At 37.2% G+C, this 20167-nt stretch overlaps 1 protein-coding gene across 1 annotated transcript in view; it reads left to right on the forward strand.

The window, feature by feature from the left end:
- Positions 1-20167, forward strand: part of UNC13C (unc-13 homolog C) — a 631335-nt gene that overhangs the window by 66000 nt on the left and 545168 nt on the right. The window contains exons 4-5 of the mRNA XM_087859197.1: positions 13731-13848; positions 15162-15233. The gene's annotated coding sequence lies outside the window, so the exon portion shown is untranslated. The remainder of the gene's footprint in view (positions 1-13730; positions 13849-15161; positions 15234-20167) is intronic.

A 20167-nucleotide genomic window follows, 5' to 3' on the forward strand; every position in this document is an offset into this window, starting at 1 on the left:
TAGACGAGCTATAAAACATTTGGAGTCTAGGGGATTCCTTCTGGGTTAATTACAGAGCTGTAAGCAGCTTTTGCAAGAGAAGTGAAGCAAGTTCAGTTTTAGACAAGATGCGTCTGTGTGGCTTTAATGTGTGGTTACCTGTGCAGAGGCCAAAAGGTTTGGCTTTCTTGATGCCTGTCTCCCTCACCATCTAGTCTGGTCTTAACTGGTAGTGCCTGAACCTGTCTTCTTTTCTGTTCTTCATTAGATTGCCAGTTCTGTGAGAGCAAGACATGTGCCATTGTTCTCACTGCCTAACTGGTGGTATGCTTATGTATAATAGTTGAAGAGAAAAAAACCCTGGTGAATTAAAAAGATTCTGATGTGTACAGTACAGCAAATTCCTGTGTTTGACATTATGAATGACAAAATGTAATGCTTAAAAGAGTTTTTATTGATATTTTAAAGAAGAGGGGATGATATAAACTATGATTATTGGTCAGAGAGAATATTCCAGGCAGTGGCAATCCTTGTGGGGCATAAGGAAATAAAGTTGTGAGTGGAGAGCAGGAAGCTGTTTTTGTTGATATTTAAGAAGCCTTTGGGGACTTGGCTAGGCTCTATAGAAAGAATGAGGAAATGAATAAAAAAGAGGACCTGCCATCAAAAGCTCTTACAGCTATTGGGAGAGGGAAACACACAAATTATTATATAAGAAGTGGATTTAGGGGGGTGGCCAAAGTAGTGAATGTGAATGTGGGCTAAATGGAAGGAATGAATTATAATAATCCACACTGCAACAGTGATGGTCTAGGGAAGAGGAAATGGAAGTACATTCTCTTCAAGCAAAGAGGTAAAAGCATGTCTTGGGAGAGCAGAGACTATATGGTGAGGAGGAGGGCCGTTGGTAGGTCTGAAGTTTGCAGGGTATGCATCAAGGAGTCACTTTTTGATAGAAATAATTGGAAGGAAAATACTATTATTTATTGACATTGCTTGTTTAAATAACTTTCTCTGTTTCTATTGATCTTACAGAAGCAGAAAGTATTGCTGTTTGCTCACCATTATATCCCCCAAACCTTGTACAAGTCACAACACCTACCTGGTGCTCAATAAATATTGTTGGGTGAATGAATAAAATATTGATAAATCCATACTGTCAGTATTTTTTAAAGTTTGAAATTCAAATTCAAATGTATAGCTAGTTAGATTCTCCTGAATATATCTTTCACTTCATCTTCACTAGTAACCTGTTCTGTGTAGATCACTGTGGAGGTACCAGGGTTAAACAGAACTGTCTTTCAAAGGTGAGGCTTATAGCCTTATTGGGGAGAGAAGACATAGAATCATAACGTGCTTGATGTAAATGAGAACATCACCGAGTAAATTGAGCTGTTTCTGTAATGTCAGCATGTGGTTCAATATTCTGGATGTTAAATAAATACATACCATCCAAATTGTGATCAGATATTTCTCACCTGAACACTGTGGCTCAATTTGCATTTATCAATGAAGGCAAGGTTATGTAACCTCAATTATAATCTTGGAAAACTGTCAACAAATTCTAATTAATAAGTACTGCTTAATTGTTAAAAAAAAATATTAAGCCATCTCTCTTGCCTGTAATAGCAGCCCCATAGAAAATTTAGAGATAAAAATAGAAAAACACAAAGAAACAAAACATTCGTTCAAACAGTTCCTAAGGACACCAAGGCAGGACAAAGGCCTTAAATTAAAACTGTAATTCCTTATGCCATTAAATCTGTAGGTTTCTTCTCTGGCTAATATAGGGTCTTGTGTTTTGCTTCCTATGTCATATAGAACCTGTTTTGTTTTGTTTCCTTTGCTATTATAAACAGCTAATTCTGACAAACCAGAGGGAAGATTATTTCTGATTATGTGTTCAGGTATTTCTTAATTTTTTACACCATCTGTGTTTCCAAAATATCTGCAAGCTAATATCAATGTTAAATTCTCTAGAGAACTGGCTTTTTATTTTCTGAAAAACTTGCTAAATACTTTTGTAAAGCAAGTATCACTCCATTAAGTTACGTATTTTTTGAATGTAAATTTGCTTGTACTGATTCATAATTGAACTTTTTTTTAAAGCAATGGACAACACGGTCATTCTGTCTTCCACAGTTAAAAAGACCTGTCCTAGGTGCTGACCTGTAACACTGCAGTAGCCCTACATCTCAGTCGTGGCAGAGATCTCTGGCACTGTCATAATATGGAAATCAGAGGAAGAATTGGGCTGACAAGTCCAAGATTATATTCCCATTTCTTTCAGTGATCCTGTCTACTATCCCTAAGAGGATAATGAGGTAAGGGTTACTTCAACAGGGGAGAACTCATAAAGGGAGAATAGGTCAGCTTGCCCAAAAGGTAAATGAGCCATGACAACTATGAGTATCTGTTTCCTCACCTTAACCCAGTTTGCCATCCTGGAGTGTGTGTGTGTGTGTGTGTGTGTGTAGATTCTTCTCCTTACTAAAACACACCTGTTTTGTGTCTCATCCCTTTACTTATTTGGAACTCTTTAAATTATTCCAAACGTTCAGATAATTATCCCACGTATCTACAAGGTCATCTATGAAAGAGTGACCATAAATAAGAAATAAATGATTACAACACTTTCAAGAGAATGCAGCAAATGATTAGGAAGATTGAATGCGGAACAGTAGTGCAGGGGACTGTCTTGCTCTCTGCTGGCCAAAAAACTGGCAACACAATTCTGGCCTCAATTGGCTTACTCATATCTGTGTATAAAGGACATAGTAGAATCATACCTAAGTGTTATATGATAAAAATTTTAAATCTTTTATTTCTTAAGTTTGAGTAGCAGTAGATGCAAAAATTCTTCCTACCTCATACTCCTTTCCAAACATTACACATTTTCTTTGAGGTTTCATTTACTGGGTAAGTGGATTTAATTTTTACTACTAGTACAGTTTGACCTGTAAAGAATGAAAAAAAATTAGTTTAAAGAAAAATAAACTAGATGTGTTAGAAATAGGAAAAAAAAGTTTTTCTTTATTTGGTAAGGTTTCAGGGCCAAGAAGTTCTCACGTTTGGAAATAAGAACAAAAATAACTCTATTTTTCTCCCCCCAGAATACTGATGTTTTAGTGCGTACTCTAACATTCTTCCAAATATCCCAGAAAAGTAAATAAGTTAGGCTGCACCGGTATTAACATCTACAGTCATCAGGTTCTTTCCTGAAAGTTGTGGTAGGTAAGGTAAGACCTGAGTAATTGGACACTTGAGGCAGAGGAAGGAATCCTTAGATGGAACAGAAAAGATGAACAGAGAGGAGGCCAGGTTGTTGGGAACAAAATTTATTTACTTTACAAACTTTGTTTTGTAAGGATTAGGTATTTCTGTGCACCTCAGCTACAAATCTCAGAGCAACTAGTTGTGAGCATCATTAGATGCTAGGAGACCTTTGATTTCAAAACGGAAGTTTGAACCTCGTGACCCCTTTCACCTGCTGTGCTCATCCTCCCAACCCTTCTGGGAACCACCAATGTCTTTTTTGTATCTCTAAGTTTGGCTTTGTTTGTTCATTTGTTTTGGTTTTTAGATTCCACATAAAAGTGAAATCAAATAGTATTTGTCTTTCTGTCTGACCTATTTCACTTAGCATAATTCCCCCAAGGTCCATCCATGTGGTTGCATGGCAAGATTTTATTCTTTTCTTATGGCTGAGTCATAATGTACATACACACGTCTTTATCTATTCACCCATTGATGGACACTTTCACTTAGCTTGTTTCCACGTCTTGGCTACTATAAATAATGTGATGAAGATACGGGGTACATATATATTTTTTAAATTAGTGATTTCTCTCTCTCTCTTTCTTTCTCTTTTGATAAGTACTCAGAAATGAGTATGTTGGACCACATGGTAGTTCTGTTAATTTTATGAGTTTCCTCCATACTGTTTTCCGCAGTGGCTACACCAGTTTACATTCCCACCAACAGCGTGCCAGGGTCCTCTTTTTTCCACATCCTCACCGGCATTTGTCATTTGTTGTCTTTTTGATGACAGCCATTCTACAAGTGTAAGGTGATATCTCATTGTGGTTTTGATTTGCATTTCCCTGATGATTAGTGATTTTGAACATCTTTTCATGTAACTATTGGCCATCTGTAGGTCTTCTTTGGAAAAAAGTCTGCCCCAGCCCTCTGCCCATTTTTTAAAAATTAAATTGGTATTTTTTCTATAGAATTTTGTGAGTTTGGATATTATTCTTTTATCAGATGTAAGATTTTACTTATTTATTTGACAGAGAGAGAGAGACTGGGCAAGTGCACAAGGAGGGGGAGTGGGAGAGGGAGAAGCAGGCTCCCCGCCGAGCAGGGAGCCTAATGCAGGACCCTGGGATCATGACCTGAACCGAAGGCAGACGCTTAGCCAACTGAGCCACCCAGGTGCCCCTAGTTTCAATAGTTTATATGTGGCTGCCCAGTTTTCCCAGCACCATTTATTGAAGAGACTGTCCTTCTCCCACTGTATATTTTTGCCTTTTTTGTTGTAAACTAGTTGATCATATATGTGTGGGTTTATTTCTGGGATCTCTGTTCTGTTTCATTAATCTACGCATCTGATTTTATATTGTCTTGATTACTATTGCTTTGTAATATGTTTAAATCAGAGATCATGATGCCTGCAGCTCTGTATTTTTATCAAGATTGCTTTGACTATTTGGGTCTTTGTGGTTCTATACAAATTTTAGGATAGCTCTATGAAAAGTGCCATTGGAATTTTGATAGGGATTGCATTAGATCTGTAAATTTCTGTGAATAATATAGACATTTTAGTAATATTAATTATTCTAAACCATGAATATGGACTAGCTTTCTATTTATTTGTGTCATCTTCAATTTTTTCATTAGTTACTTTGTTTTCAGGGTACAGGTCTTTTACATGTTTGGTTAAATTTATTCCTAGGTAGTTTATTCTTTTTGATGCAATTATGAATGAGATTGTTTTCTTAATTTCTCTTTCTAATAGGTTGTTGCTGGTGTATATATACACAAATGATTTTTGTATATTGATTTTGTACCCTGCTACTTTACTGAATTTATTTATTCTAACAGTTTGTGTGTGTGTGTGTGTATGTGTGTGTGTGTGTGTGTGTGTGTGTGATCCTTAGAGTTTTATTTATATAAAATAATGTCATTCACAAAGTAACAATTTTATTTCTTCCTTTTCAATTTGGATGCTTTTTTTCCCTTGCCTAATTGCTCTAGCAAGGACTTCCAATACTATGTTGAATAAAGGTGGGGAAAGTGGGCATCCTTGTCTTGTTCCTGTTATCCTTGTTATTATGTTGAGGTATGTTCTGTCTACACTTTGTTGAGAATTGTTACCATAAATGGATGTGGAATTTTGTCAAATGCTTTTTATACATCTACTGAGATGATCATATAATTTTTATCCTTCATTTTGTTAATATGGTATATATCACGTTGATCGATTTGCGGATGTTGATTCAGCCTTGCATCCGTAGAATAAATCTCACTTGGTCATAGTATGTGATCCTTTTAATGTATTGTTGAATTCAGTTTGCTAAATATTTAGTTGAGATTTTTGCATCTGTGTTCATCAGGGATATCATCCTGTAATTTTTTGTGAATGTATGGTGTCCCTGTCTGCTTTTGATATTAGAGTAATGCTGGCCTTGTAAAATGAGTTCGAATGTGTTCTCTCCAATTTTTTGGAATTTTGAGAAGGAGAGATATTAAAGTGTTTGATAGAATTCACCAGTAAAGCCTTTCAGTCTCCTTACTAGTAATGGTCTATTCAAACTTTTTATTTCTTCCTGATTGTCTTAGAATATTATATGATTGTAAGAATTCATGTATTTTTTCTAGGTTGTCCAATTTTTTGGCATATAATTGTTGATAGCCTTTTAAATGATCCTTTGCATTTCTGTGGTATCAGTTGTAACTTCTCTTTCATTTCTGATTTTATTTTTTTGAACGCTCTCTCTCTCTCTTTTTTTTTTTTTTTGGTTAGACGAGATAAAGGTTTGTCAATTTTGCTTATTTTTTCAAAGAACCAGCTCTTAGTTTTATTGATCTTTTCTATTGTGTTTTATTTTATTTCCACTCTGATCTTCATTATTTCCTCCTACTAACTATGGGCTTTTTTTTTGTTCTTATTTTTCTAGTTCCCTTAAGTGTAAAGTTAGATTGTTTATTTGAGATTTTTCTTTTCTTTCTTTCTTTTCTTTTTTTTTTTTTTTTAGATAGGCCTGTGTTGTTATGACCTTCCCTTTTAGACCATTTTATATTGGTATATTAGTATGTTTTATTTCCATTTTCATTTGTCTCTAGGTGTCTTAAAAATTTTTTTTTCCTTCGATTTCTTTATTGACTCAATGGGTTGTTCAATAGCATGCTGTTTAACATCCACATATTTGTGGTATTTCCAGTTTTCTTCCTGTAATTGATTTCAAACTTTGTACCTTTATGGCAAGGAAAGATGCTTGATATGATTTCAGTCTTCTTAAATTTATTGAAACTTGTTTTGTGTCTTAATATGTGATCTATCCTAGAGAATATTTCATGGGCACTTGAGAAGAACATGTATTCTGCTGCTTTTGGAGGAAATCTGTACATATCTATTATGTCTCTCTCATCTAATATGTTGTTAAGGCCCATATTTCTTTATTGATTTTTGTCTGGATGTGACTTACATCCATTGATGTAAGTGGGGGTGTTAAAGTCCCCTACTGTTACTGTATTGCTGTCATTTTCTCTCTCTAGATCTGTTGATATTTTATTTTATTTACTTAGGTGTTTTTATGTTGGGTGTTTTATGTTAGGTGTTTTTATGCCATATATATTTACAAATGTGCATCTTCCTGTTGGTTTGACTTTTTTATAATTATGTAATGCCCAATGCCCATCTTTGTTTCTTACTACAGTCTTTATTTTAAATACTATTTTGTCTAATGTGAGTATAGCTACACCGGATTTTTTTTCATTTCTGTTGGCATGGAATATCTTTTAATATCCCTTCACTTTCAGTCTGTGTATGTCCTTCTAAAGTGAGTCTCTGTAGACAGCATATAAATGAGCTTTTTTTTTTTTTTAATCTATTCAGCCATTCTGTGTCTTTCGGTTGGAGAATTTAGTCCATTTACACTTAAATAATAATTGAGAGGAGTGTACTTATTGTCGTTGTGTTGTTTTCTAGCTGTTTTTGTAATTTCTCTCTTGTTCCTTTTGTCTTCTCTTAAAGTTTGATGATTTTCATTAGTATTATGTTTAGATTCCTTTCTCATTTTCTATTGTGAATCCACTATAGGTTTTTGCCTTGTGGTTACCTTGAGGTTCAAATATAACATCCTATATGTACAACGGTTGATTTTAAGTTGACTGCAACTTGAGTATGAACTCGTTCCAAAACTTTCCATTTTTAATCCCTTCCCATGGCTTATGTTTTTGATGTCACATTCAATGTCCTTTATTTTATGTATCCTTTAACTAATTATTGTAGCTTTAGTGAATTTTATTAATCTTTTAACCTTCATTTTAGCTTTATAGATGATTAAGTCACTACCTTTACTATAAATTTATCTTTACCAGTGAGATTTTTACTTTTGTGCATTTTCTTGTCATTAATTAGTGCCATTTCTTTAGCTTAAAGAAGTCCCTTTAACATTTTTATTAAGGCCAGTTTAATGTGATGAATTCCTTTACCTTTTGTCTGGAAAACTTTATTTCCCTTTTAATTCTGAATGATAATCTTGCCGAGTAGAGTATTCTTAGTTGGCAAGGCTTTTTTTTTCCCCTTCCCCTTCAGCATTTTAAATATATTGTGCCTCTCTCTTCAAGCCTACAAAGTTTCTGCTGAAAATTCTGCTGATGGTCTTTTGGGCTTTCTTTGTATATAACAAGATTTTTTTCCCTCTTGCAGTTTTTAATAATCTCTCCTCATCTTTAACTTTTGACATGTTAATTATAATGTGTCATGTTGTGTGTCTCTGTTTTCTCTTATTTGCAGCTCTCTGGGCTTTCTGGATCTGGATGTCTATTTTATTCGCCAGATTAGGGAAGTTTTCAGCCAATATTTCTCCAAATAAGATTTCTACCCTTTTTGCTCTTTCTTGCTCTGGGAGCAATATAATGATAATGTTAGTCTATTGGCTGTTTTATAAGTTTCTTAAGCTATCTTCACTTTCTTTCATTCTTTTTTTTAAATTTTTTCTGCTCTGATTGTGTGAGTTCCACTTTGCCATCTTTAAGCTGACTTATCCTTTCCTCTCTTTCATCTAATCAACTATAGAACCCTTGTAGTGTGTTTTTTCAGTCCAGTTATTATTCTTCAGCTCTGTGAATTCTGTTTGGTACTTTGTTGTATTTTATATGTCTTTGTTGAAGCTTTGACTGTGTTCATCCATTCTGCTCCCCAGTTTGGCAAGCATTTTTTTTTTTATTACCAGTGCTTTGAATTCTTTAACAGGTAGATTACTTCTCTGTATTTCATTAAGATCTTTTTCTGAGGTTTTATCATTTTTGTTTGTTTAGAACATATACCTCTATTTCTTCAGTTTGCTTGGCTCTCTGTGTTGCTTTGTATTAGCAAAACAGCTACCTCAAGAATAATTTCTGACGTTCAGTACAATATACCTATATAGAGCCTTTTCAATAGAATAGTTACTATATTTATATTTAGTATATTAAATAATATATTTAAATTGATATTCAGGCAGTTTAAATTCAAATTATTTTTCCTCTGATATAAGTATGTACTTTTTATATTTTGCAGATTGTATGATATAGTGACATGAGGTGAAGGCTTTTGGTGTTTCATATCCTGTGGTCAAAATGTAGGCACTACCACTTCTTGGAATTATGGTGTTAAGAATGGTGGTTAATTGTGCCATAGTTCTCTCCTAACTACGATAGGGATAGTATAATACATTTTTTGGATGATTGTTGTCATGATTAAATTAGATAATTTAAAAAAATATTCAGCATAGTGCTGGGACACAGAGCTGGCAAATGTTAAATGGCAACTACTATAATTATTCTTTGTTACCCATTAGCTATCTCTGCTACTTATGATATATTGTGAAAATAAAGATAATATATTTTGTAGATGTTGAGTTACATAACCTAAAGGTCAAAACTAGGGCATTTTCAGGGACGGTATGGAAAAGCTGTGAACTGGTGTTTCACAAATATTCCCTGCAGTTGAGGGCCATTCCCAGAAGTTGACTCAGGGGGCTAAGTACCGTGGTCCTGAAGGTATCACATCCTGGCATCCATTATAGTCTGCTGCGCATGCCACTCAAATCCACTTGCTTCATATGGCAAGTTAACACCATCTGGAATAGCTGGCTTGTCTCTTTTTGTGAGGAAACTTATATTAAGGTTGTCGGAATAACTGGAGCACTTTTATTTGCAGCTACTCTCAAGACCACAACACATTATCTCTCTTCTGTACCTTCCATTGTAGATATCACCTTCCCATAGCTAGCACCTCTGCTTCTCTAGTCTAGGTGGTTTAACTGGTGGGATGACTCAGATTATAATCCCTAAAGGGTCTGAGCCCTTTGTCATTTTGCCATGCTTATCCATTTACCATAAAATTGGGCAGGGAGTAATGAAGAGTTTCCTTAGTGGCTTATCTGGGTGACATATGTATTCTTCCTTATCCCAGTGTAATTTCAGCCCTACACTCTCCTAATGATCAGGGTCAGTTCTTCCTGCCATGAGTTAAAGTGACCAGGTGACAACCATATTTTAAGATTTCATGGCACTTTCACTGTGTCATCATAGAAGCAGTCTTCCTCTGGGAACCAGGTGCTCTGTAATCACAGAGAATAAAATCGTAGGGATAGGAAGTATAAATACTCCAAGTGGGAGATTAAGAGTGATAATAAGTAGGGCAACTACATGGTTCCCAGACAAATATATTCTATCTACTGGGGACAAAAATACCATGGGATGATCATGGATTTAGAATGTATACTACATTCTGAAGTATGGTGTCCCATCCTATCAAGGTATCATTTCCAAGTTGGCCCTTCAAATATTTCTTCAAAGGCCATTTTTAAATTTTGTCAGCCTGGAAGCTTCTGGATTTTGATGTCATAGGACTAGTGAAATGCATAGTCATGAGCCCACTGCTGCATATCCTCTTGGTCCACGATGAAATTGTGTGGGTGGGAAAGGCAAATTAGTATCTGGAATTGTGTTGATTTCAGTTAAAATGAAGCATTGTCCTTTATAGAGTAGATGTTCAATGTAATCAATTGTTACCAAGTGGCTAGTTGGTGTTGAAAGATATATCGGGTGCTCAGCATCATTCTCTGTTGCTGGCAGGTTGAACATCCAGAAGCAGCAGTACCTAGATCAACCTTGGTGAATAACAGCCCATGCTGTTGAGTCCGTGCATTATCTCCATCTCAGCTGTGATTGGCCAAATCATTCTGTTTACTTGGTTATTTATTGCTTCTTTCATGGCAGATGCTCTCTGGTGGGCATCAGTATGCAAAACAAAAGTTTTCCCATGTTGTGTCCTTTTCCTTAAATCTACCTGCATGCTTCTTTCCTGGCTCTTTTTGACTTTGATATTCCAATTTTTCTTTTTGCAGGTGAATATCCAAGTGATATTCACCATTGCTCATGAGTCCACATATATTCTTACCATGGGCCACTTCTCTTTCCACACAAAGTGGCTGATCAGGTAACCTACCTCAAATTCTGCCCATTAGGAGGATTTTCCTTCACTGCTGTCACTCAGTGTCATGTTAAGTGGGACGGTGTAGCAGTAGTCCATTTTCATGGACTTCCCACATATTGAGACCCCTGTGTGCTGAGACAACACATCCATACACTAAGCTCAGTTTGTTTTCTTCTTCCCCTAGTTGTCCTTATGGGACATCTTCCAAAAAGGATATATGCGTATGTATGTGTGTGTGCATGCTCATGTACACATGTGCATATGCGCACACACACACCCACACTCACCCCCCCCCCCACCACGCATATACTCTGAGGGAGAGGCATTGGTGCAATAGTGGCAGATGACAAAGATCTATACTGCATACTTGAGTAGCTTACTTGTGCCCCATGACAGTGTTCATGCCTGGTAATACCACGTATACCATTTCCATTTTATAATGGATTGCTATTGGGTCCATCCAATCTTAGATTTGGTGAGTCAAACAGAACTAAGCTCATGATAAATTGTCCTGGCAGCATGGGCAGTTGATGCCACATATTCAAGTGCTCTGCATGTATTTGGGCCCAGTTGTAGATTGGGAAATATTTTTTTGAATAGTGCATAGGTCTCCACTGCAGATGGCATGAACTTTCTTGAGAATTAGGGAGTCAATATTGTGATTCTCCTATTGGGTCTGACCATAATTCCACAAAGTGACTTTTTTTTTTTTCCTTCTTACCACAGATGTCTCTGTCCATAGTGTATGAATCATGTCAGCCTTTGATTTTACCAGTATAGGGGCTACAGGAATATTCCCAAGTATAGTTTAGTTACTTCCAGAACACACAGAGGCTACTACTTTTGAAGCAATGTTTTATTTTTTATTTTGGAGAGGATATCTGGGTATGCTCTAGACCACTTACTCTGAAAAACTGCACTGTTGTGGAATTCTGAATCATCATAGGAATAATTTTCCTCTAGAGCTCAAATGTCTTATTGAAGCCTTCTTGTTCACCTTCTTGCCAGTATTTACTCACTGGATCCAGTTAACAGGCTATCAATGTAGTGGTCAAATATGCTTCTGAATACTCAGATGGTCTAAGTCCCAGTGGCAGAATGAACATAGTTCCTGGGCAAGACAGTATATTTTTGTCTGCCCCACTTGAATGTGATCTGCTTCTGAACTATTTTCCTGATAAGTACAGAAAAGATTAATTTGCCAGTTCAATGACCATATACCATGTATCTGAGACGATGTTGATCTGCTCTAGCAAAGATACCACATCTGTGAACCAACTGCAATTGGGGTGACTACTTTGTTGAGTTTATAGTAGTCCACTTTCACCTTCTAGGATCTATGTGGCTTTTGAAGGGGCAAACCTGGTAAACTAAAGGAGATGAATTAAATATGAATATGATGGAGACCACGACCCTGCATCACTTAAATCTTTATGTGTAGTACTGAGCTCTGCATTCCCCAGAGAGTGATAATGTTTTTTATTTACTTTCTTGGCCTTCTCCACTATGATATCTCTTATCCCACAGGCCAAGGAATCAATGTGAAGGTTCTGCCAACTACCACATATATTCATTCCAATTATACATTTAAAGACTGAAGAAATTATTGGTAGGTGAGTCCACAGACTCCGTGGATCAGTGAGAGTCATATCTGAACTAAGACTACGTTTAGTATCTGTTCTCATATGCGCCCACTCTAAAAGTAAGTTACAGTGGTGTTCAGGTCACTTAGTATCAGTGTCAACTCAGACTTATGTCTCACAGTCCACAGGATGTTTGGATAGTCTCTTCCTAGAATATGATTATACAAGTAGGTCCCTTGGTGAAGGTCTATGGGAATCATGACCATATTCATTTGTTATGATGTACCGAAGTCCAAACCTCATTGAGACCTGGCCTCTCCTTCAGTCAGTAGGTTCTGGATGTGAGTATTGGCTCAGGTCCAGAAACTGGGTAGGAGATTTATCTTTTTATTGGCAAGGCTGTCCTCAACCTCCTGATCCATGGTTTCTTTGGCTTTTCTAAATTAAACGTTATCTGTGGAGGCGTGTGCATCTGTCTTTACCTCTAGGAATTGCAACCTAACCATTTCTTTAGCTCTGAGTTGCCTCATGGCTGCCGTTCCAACAGTGCAGCTTATTATGATAATTGTACCTACTGTGTTTCTGATAGTTAAATGCTATCACCTAACTTTGTTTGTTCTGCGATCCTATCATTGCCATTGTTATTAGAGCCTAGTTCCATAACATCCTTAGCCAAAGACGGTAGCCACCACTGAGATGTTCAATGATGCCACTGAGAAACTTATTGTTAAATGATGTGTCCTCCTATGGAAGATTTTTGGCTGATGAGTTTTTTGGCTTTATGTAGTAGAGCCACTCTAGAACATCCACTTCTCTGAGACTTATGATCCCTCTCTCTACTATTTACATATTATTTCTACTTAGTGCAGACTATAATTTTTTCCAAGTTTACAAGAACCACTGTAGTTCTGTGTTATACTGCCTTCGTGGTCCCTGTCAGGTGATAAATTCAGTATCATAGGAGAGTGCTTCCATAGCAATACATTCCTCCCTATTTAACTTTCTATACCCCCCGATTGATCCAGTACTGACAGATGCCAGTTAATAAGTACTCTCTCAATTCCTGTGAGTACATATGAGTGCATATATGTTGGGGAGGCCCTACTGTTTTTTCAGCATGTATCTCTTTCCTCTCAACAGACTCCACATTTACTCAGAATGGATTATGTTGTAACTTGACCCTAGTTATTCATCTCAAGGCCCAAGGGAGGGTTTGTGGTAGGTCTTTATGAAGAGTGAGCAGATTTTCCTGTAAGTTAGAGACCTCTGCATTGTCTTCAAGCAAGGATGGAACACTAGCTGCTAATAGGGAGTGGGCCTCTTTTGCAGTCTCAGAGTGTTTCCGGGAATATGAAGATTCAAGAGTTTCAAGTGAATTAACCCAGATGTCCCCATCTCATGACTCACAGTCCCTTTTTTTTTCTTTTCTTCTTTTTTTTTTTTTTTTTTTTCCAATTAAGGCCCTGACCTTGGAATAGCCAACCTGCCTAAGTTGAGAATTAAACCTCTGGAGCTCTACCACTCTTAGGATTTATTCCCGGGTCTGGTGCTCAGCGTTTTCTGCATCTGCTGCAAGAGGTGAGAATTTATTTATCTGGTGACATGCACATCTGTTGTATTTACACTTAGCCTTAATTTGGTGATTAATCACGTTTAGCCTTTGATTATCTTTCTTCACTGCATCCGGAGGCCCCAACATCAGCTGTTCTATTCCATAGTGGTAATTGCCTCCTCTTCTCAACTTCTCAAATACCTTGAGATATCGCACGCACAAGTCCGTTTCCTTCCACTGGTATCACCCCTTAGTCCACCACTGGTAAATATTTTAACAATTGCACTGCTTCCGTATGCCATAGGCTATCAGTTTTCCATATAGCATTTGTAGTTAGGTTCTCATTGCCAGTCTAACAGAGAAAAATCCAGATAAAATATGTCGGTTTAGAATCACTTCCTCAGTGCTTCCTTGGTACCAACTTCCATTCTCTGATTCCCTGGGACATAGACTATGAAAGAGAGGTATATATGCAGAGCTCCTTTTGGATGTGGTAGAGGGAGAAGCTGAACTGCAATATATTTGTGACACAGGCTTTAGCTAATCCTACAGGAAGCTGCTACTGGCTTGGCCCCTGCAGTACAGCACAGGGGCTAGGTATCTGAACATTCCCATCGATTAGTCATTGGCTATGGGTTGCCCTAGAGGAGAGGTAATAAACCCTTGGCCATGGGCCATTTTCAGAGAGTGACTTAATCACATGCCTTTGGCGATGATCACAATACTCTTGGCAGTTGAAAGAATGAGTGATTTAGTCCCGAAGAGTGATTTAGTTGTGGTACGCCATCGTTAGTTCTGAAAGTAGATTCCAATGGGAGGCTGGAGTGCAAATATTATGATTGAGATTACATTGATTTTAATTTCAAAGGTGTACAGAGAGTGCATATGCTCTGGGCTACCTTTTTTTATGTCCTTCTTTCGCTGAAAGCATAGGATTTTACTCAGAAGGTTTTCTCACTGATTATGTGTCATCGTTTTCATTTATTTTTCTAAAATGTTTTAAAAAATAGCAGATTGTGGTTCCTGGGTATCAAAGATAGTCTCTCTAATTTCACAAGGCATTCTTCTAGGTCTTTGCTTTCTAGTTGTCATCAAAGCCTAAATGAAGGCTATGGACTGAGTCAGGGGAACAGACAAGTACAGGTACAATCAGAGCCTGAATCTTGGGGTGGTTTTGTGGGAGGTCGGAAGGGCTTCCCTTCCTTTGTGAGAGGGGGCTTTGGAAAACTTGAATTTGAATAGATAGATATTGTATATTTTAACTCCTATGGTTATTAGAGATGAATTTTTGTATTGCCTTTTAAATTTCTTTCTATTTTCTTATTTCAATTTACACCAGCACCTAGACTTGCCATAGATCAAGTTACCAACTGCTTTCTTTGTGATTATTTATTCCCAGAGGCTGTTTGAGGTAAGACCTGGCTAATGCTAAGCATGTTTTACTTTTAAACTGTGGAGACTACATGTATAATTTAGTGGTCCATAATAAAAAGTATAAGACATTTTTAAAGAATTGCCTTGATATTTTGAGGTGGCATGTATTATCTATTATTTTATGGAACATGCTCTGTCTTTGCTGAAAAAGCTAAAACATGTCTTGCTCTTAAGAATTTTGAAATATTGCATGGAGCACTGGGTGTTATATGCAAACAATGAATCATGGAACACTACGTCAAAAACTAAGGATGTACTGTACGGTGACTAAGATAACATAATAAAAAATTATTAAAGAATTTTGAAATAATTTCTTTATGGTTTTTCTTAAAAGCACCTGTGATACTGGAAAAAGAAATTGCATTTCCTTTTAGTGAGAAACTAATCTTAATTTTAGTTATAAGTGCCACACCCATTTTGCTTGCATGCTTTGAAGCATAAGTAATTAACTTTCACCCGAGTTAAAATCAAATGAAGTTCCATTGTGTGAAGAGAATTGCACTGCATCTAATACTCTAAAGGGGAAAGGAGCAAGGATACTAATTAGGAAAGCATCTAAGTTTTGGTCTGTTGCCATGTTGTACAACATGTATTAAAATTTGCAGTTCTCACTTTTACTACAGAACCAGGATGCATCTAGACTTATGCACAATTGGTGAGGCGAGAACAGCTAGGAAGTCCTATCAATAGTCCAGAGTAAAAGTCTTTGGTGAGGATTATGTGAATTTATGTTTTTTAATGTGTATAATATAATGACTGGACTATATTAGGACCTACAAAAAATTTTAGGTTTTTATGAATTTTTTTTTTTTGTAAAGAAGATATTGACCTAAATTGTGCACTGACAAGGGCCTGACCAAGATGCTTGCTCTGAAATCTGGAAAGGAGGTATGGGAAATGACAGAAATTATGAAGTTAAGGACCATAAGATTTAGAACTGGCTAGAAGTTTGGGACGATAAAAAAGAGAGGAATTAAAGGTCCTGAAGTTCCAGTCTGTATAACTAGGAGAATGTTGATTTTGTTAATTAGTACTGTATGTGGGGCGCCTGGGTGGCCCAGTTGGTTAAGCGGCTGCCTTCAGCTCAGGTCATCATCCCAGAGTCCAGGGATCGAGCCCGCTCAGCGGGGAAACTGCTTCTCCCTCTCCCTCTGCTCCTCCCCCTGCTCATGCTTTCTCTCTCTCTCTCACTCTCTCTCAAATAAATAACTAAAATCTTAAATTAGTATTGTACAAGACATTTAGATAATACAGTTTATGGATGAAAATGAGTTGAAAAATATTGAATTTGAGATATTAATGGTCATTCAGACAAAACTGGCCAACACACAGCTAGGAACTAATGCAAAAAGGGGAAGCTAGGTGCAGATACATTTATTTGGTAGTTAGAAGGAAAAGGGAATAAAAATTTGAAAAGACAAAGGAGAAGCCAGTGAAGGACCTCATTAGGGTTTCTTTGTAAAGGAGAACACTTATTGAAACTGATATCTCATCATACCTTAGACAAAACTCAAAATGGCCCCAGACCGAGGCCTAGAGAACAGTCAGAAGCAAAGGCATTTCCCCCTTCTGTGGCCATATTTTCTCTCATTATTGCATTCTTTTGTTTTTCTGAAAATAAGTGTTCACTGCTCATTTTTTACAAAGTTCAAAAGTTGTCCACTCAGGTCACAACTTCACATCACTTCCTTGTTGAAATGCCTGAAAAGATCTGACAAACTCCATGTTCCAATTCCCGGTTCCCAAGAGAGGCCCTGATTGGCCCAGTTTCTACCATGTGATGATTCTGGTCAAAATAGCCATGTCCAGAGAGAGACTCCAGTAAGCCATGATGTCATGTAGGTATATAGAATGGTTTAAAGAAAGGCCAAGTGGTTAATGGCTTCAGATGCAGAAGGTAGTAGTAGAAGATTTATGTTTTATACGAACATTATTCATGCCCATTAGAAGAGGAATTTGAGTAGAGTTTTGGGGCTGAAACCAGATAGCAAGAAGTTGAAGATGAATGGACTCATGAAGAAGTAGAGACCACAGGTCTCCTCTATGCTTTGGAAGACTTTGGTGGAAGATACAGTAGCCTGAGGAGGTAAAAGCATTTACTCTGGTCTTTTTAAATTTGAGCCACTTTTGACTCTATAAAATGGCATCTCATTTTGTTTCTTAATTTGCATTTTTCTGATAATTAATGCTGTTGAACAAATTCCATATGCTTATTGGCCAGTTAGAATTCAGTTTGAAATGGTCACTAATTACTAATCCATTGTATTACTTTTAAGGATGTGCTCTTGGCATTAGAATGAATTTTTGGATAGGTCAAAAGCAATAAAACTGAGCAAAATGACCTAGCAGCCCCTAATCATCTATGAAAAGTATTTTGTGAACAGATTTTTATTGAGACACTCAAGGTATAGAGATCTTTAGATTTCATTAATTAGGCATGTGGACGTCTAATCAATGTACCAGTTAGCATAAGACATATTTTTGCCTGAAATACTTAGTTGTATACAGTTTTTGTAGAAATACAATAATATCTTACAAATTTGAACCTTGTTCTTTCAGAAGGTGTGATAATTATTTCATCTAGGAAAGTATCAAATTTGTATTAAGAACAGGATAACTCCTTTCCTCTTCCACCTTCCTAACATTTAGGTTGACTTCTGTTCATAGTTGAGCAGATTAATAATAATAATTTATTCATTACTTTTATTTCCAGTGAAAAATAATTAAACAGCTATTAAATATCAGGCACCTTGATATATTCCGTTGGGGAAAACATGCAGAAATGAGGGATTATATTACCTCATGATATATGCTTACTACAGGGAATGCGGTTTGTTAAGGGTGTGCATGTACTTCAGAGAATGTAACCGTGATGTCCAAATGAGCTCATAACACAGATGGAGGAACACATTAACTCCTGTCTGGGCCATCAAGGAGACCTTTACAGGGAGGTATTGCCTGACCTGCACATAGAATCCAACAACGCGAGTAAGAAATTCAAGACACTCTAGCTGCGTTCATGAGTTTTGGTTTAAATAACGTTTTGTTGGCATACGAGAGGGAGTGATAAGAAATGAAAGGGATATTAATGAAACCAAATAACGTGTCCCACCGAGAAATATGATAGATGTGTCATTATCACATTAGCTCACACATCTTGCAAACATTCCAGTGAAAGAGGTCATATCGTTTGTTGGTCCATACATGAGAAACATAGTTTCCATGGTTCCAGTCCTGGTTTCAGGAATATTAAAATTTAAAAATGTATGTCTTAGAATCCATAAAATACAGGAAAACCATTGTTGTGAGTTTCTTATCTCCTTCTTTAGAGTATGTAACATTTTAAAAGAATTAACTTTTAGCCAGGTAGAATAGTGCAAGTGGAAAAAATATCTCCTCATTTTTCCTTATTAATAACAGTAACGTTTCTAATACCTCTGATATTCTTTAATCCTTACATCGGCTTGAGGAAGTGGTACCATTATCTCATTTGTCAGGTACAGAACTGAGGAACAGAGAGGTTAAACTCTGTGCTCAGTATGTCCAGCTGGTGTGCGGCAGAGCCCTGGTTCAAAGCAGGCTGTCTGATTAAGCCTCTACCCTATGCTCCTCCCCTAAAGCAGTAAATGGTCTATGTTGGAACTCAGCTGGGCACAGGATAGAGGTGCTCTCTGGTAGAACTGAGGGCATCCTGCTTGAACAATGTGGTGTAGTATGGTTTGGGGCCATGCAGAAATTGTTCCTATTCTAGCCCTACTGCTTGAATAAGTGTTGAGCAAATTACTTAGGATCTCTGGGTCTTGGTTTTCTTGTTTTTATTTTTTTATTTTTTTAAAGATTTTATTTATTTATTTGACAGAGAGACAGCCAGTGAGAGAGGGAACACAGCAGGGGGAGTGGGAGAGGAAGAAGCAGGCTCTTAGCAGAGGAGCCTGATGTGGGGCTCGATCCCATAACGGCGGGATCACACCCTGAGCCGAAGGCAGACGCTTAACGACTGCGCCACCCAGGTGCCCCAAGGTTTTCTTGTTTTTAAAATGAGGGTAATATTTAATTTTGTGAGGTGGTTTTGAGGACAAAGTATTTTAACATATTGAAGACCAAGTAGACATTGCCCATTAGGATAGAGATACCAAAAAGTGTTTGGGAAGACAGGTGTGTGTGTGTGTGTGTGTGTGTGTGTGTGTGTGTGTGAGGTGGTTTGTCTTACAGGAATCTGGGATCCTGCCTAGGCATAGGACACTAGGCTGGTAATATGTCCGTCCAACCTCATGGGACAGAGATGTGAAAAACATTAGGAGTAGCAGTGGCTTTTTTCCAGAATGGGTGTTCTTACTCAATGGCCTTACTTTATACAGCTAAATCTCTAGTAAAAATTCCAACCATGTCAAAATTGCTCACAAGATTTTCTTTTAGAAATCCCTTTTAACATCAAAGGGTTTCCAGTTCCAGAAAATTGCAGACATTGACTGTAGAAATCAAGGTAAATGTCAAATTATTTAGGATAGAGTTAGATGATCATATCAGAGAACATTGGGCACAGTAGGAAGGTGCCAAACCCTTGGATTATGTTGCTTTAGAGGAAGGCAGCACAGTGCAGGGAGAAGAAACAAACAGACACACACACAAAAAAACCCAAACAAAAACAAAAACAGTGAAGTCAGGGCAAAAGACCTGCATTTTCATTCCAGCACTGCTGTGTGAACTCAGGCTGGTGTTTTGACCTTTCTGGGTTTCATAGCATGCTGTGCCCAATTTGAGGATTCGTGCTTCTCAAGCTGGATTCCCCCATCCCTAGGATGCTGTAGAGAGGTGATAATGGGCTATAGCTCACGTGGAAGCAACAGGTAATGTGGGACTCCAGCTGTATTCCCTTCAGCCAACCCAAGGAGCTCTGCTTTATTAATTGAA

This window comes from Ursus americanus, chromosome 36 (assembly GCF_024610735.1).
Source record: "Ursus americanus isolate L20-20 chromosome 36, mUrsAme1.1.p, whole genome shotgun sequence".
Taxonomy (NCBI): Eukaryota; Metazoa; Chordata; class Mammalia; order Carnivora; family Ursidae; genus Ursus; species Ursus americanus.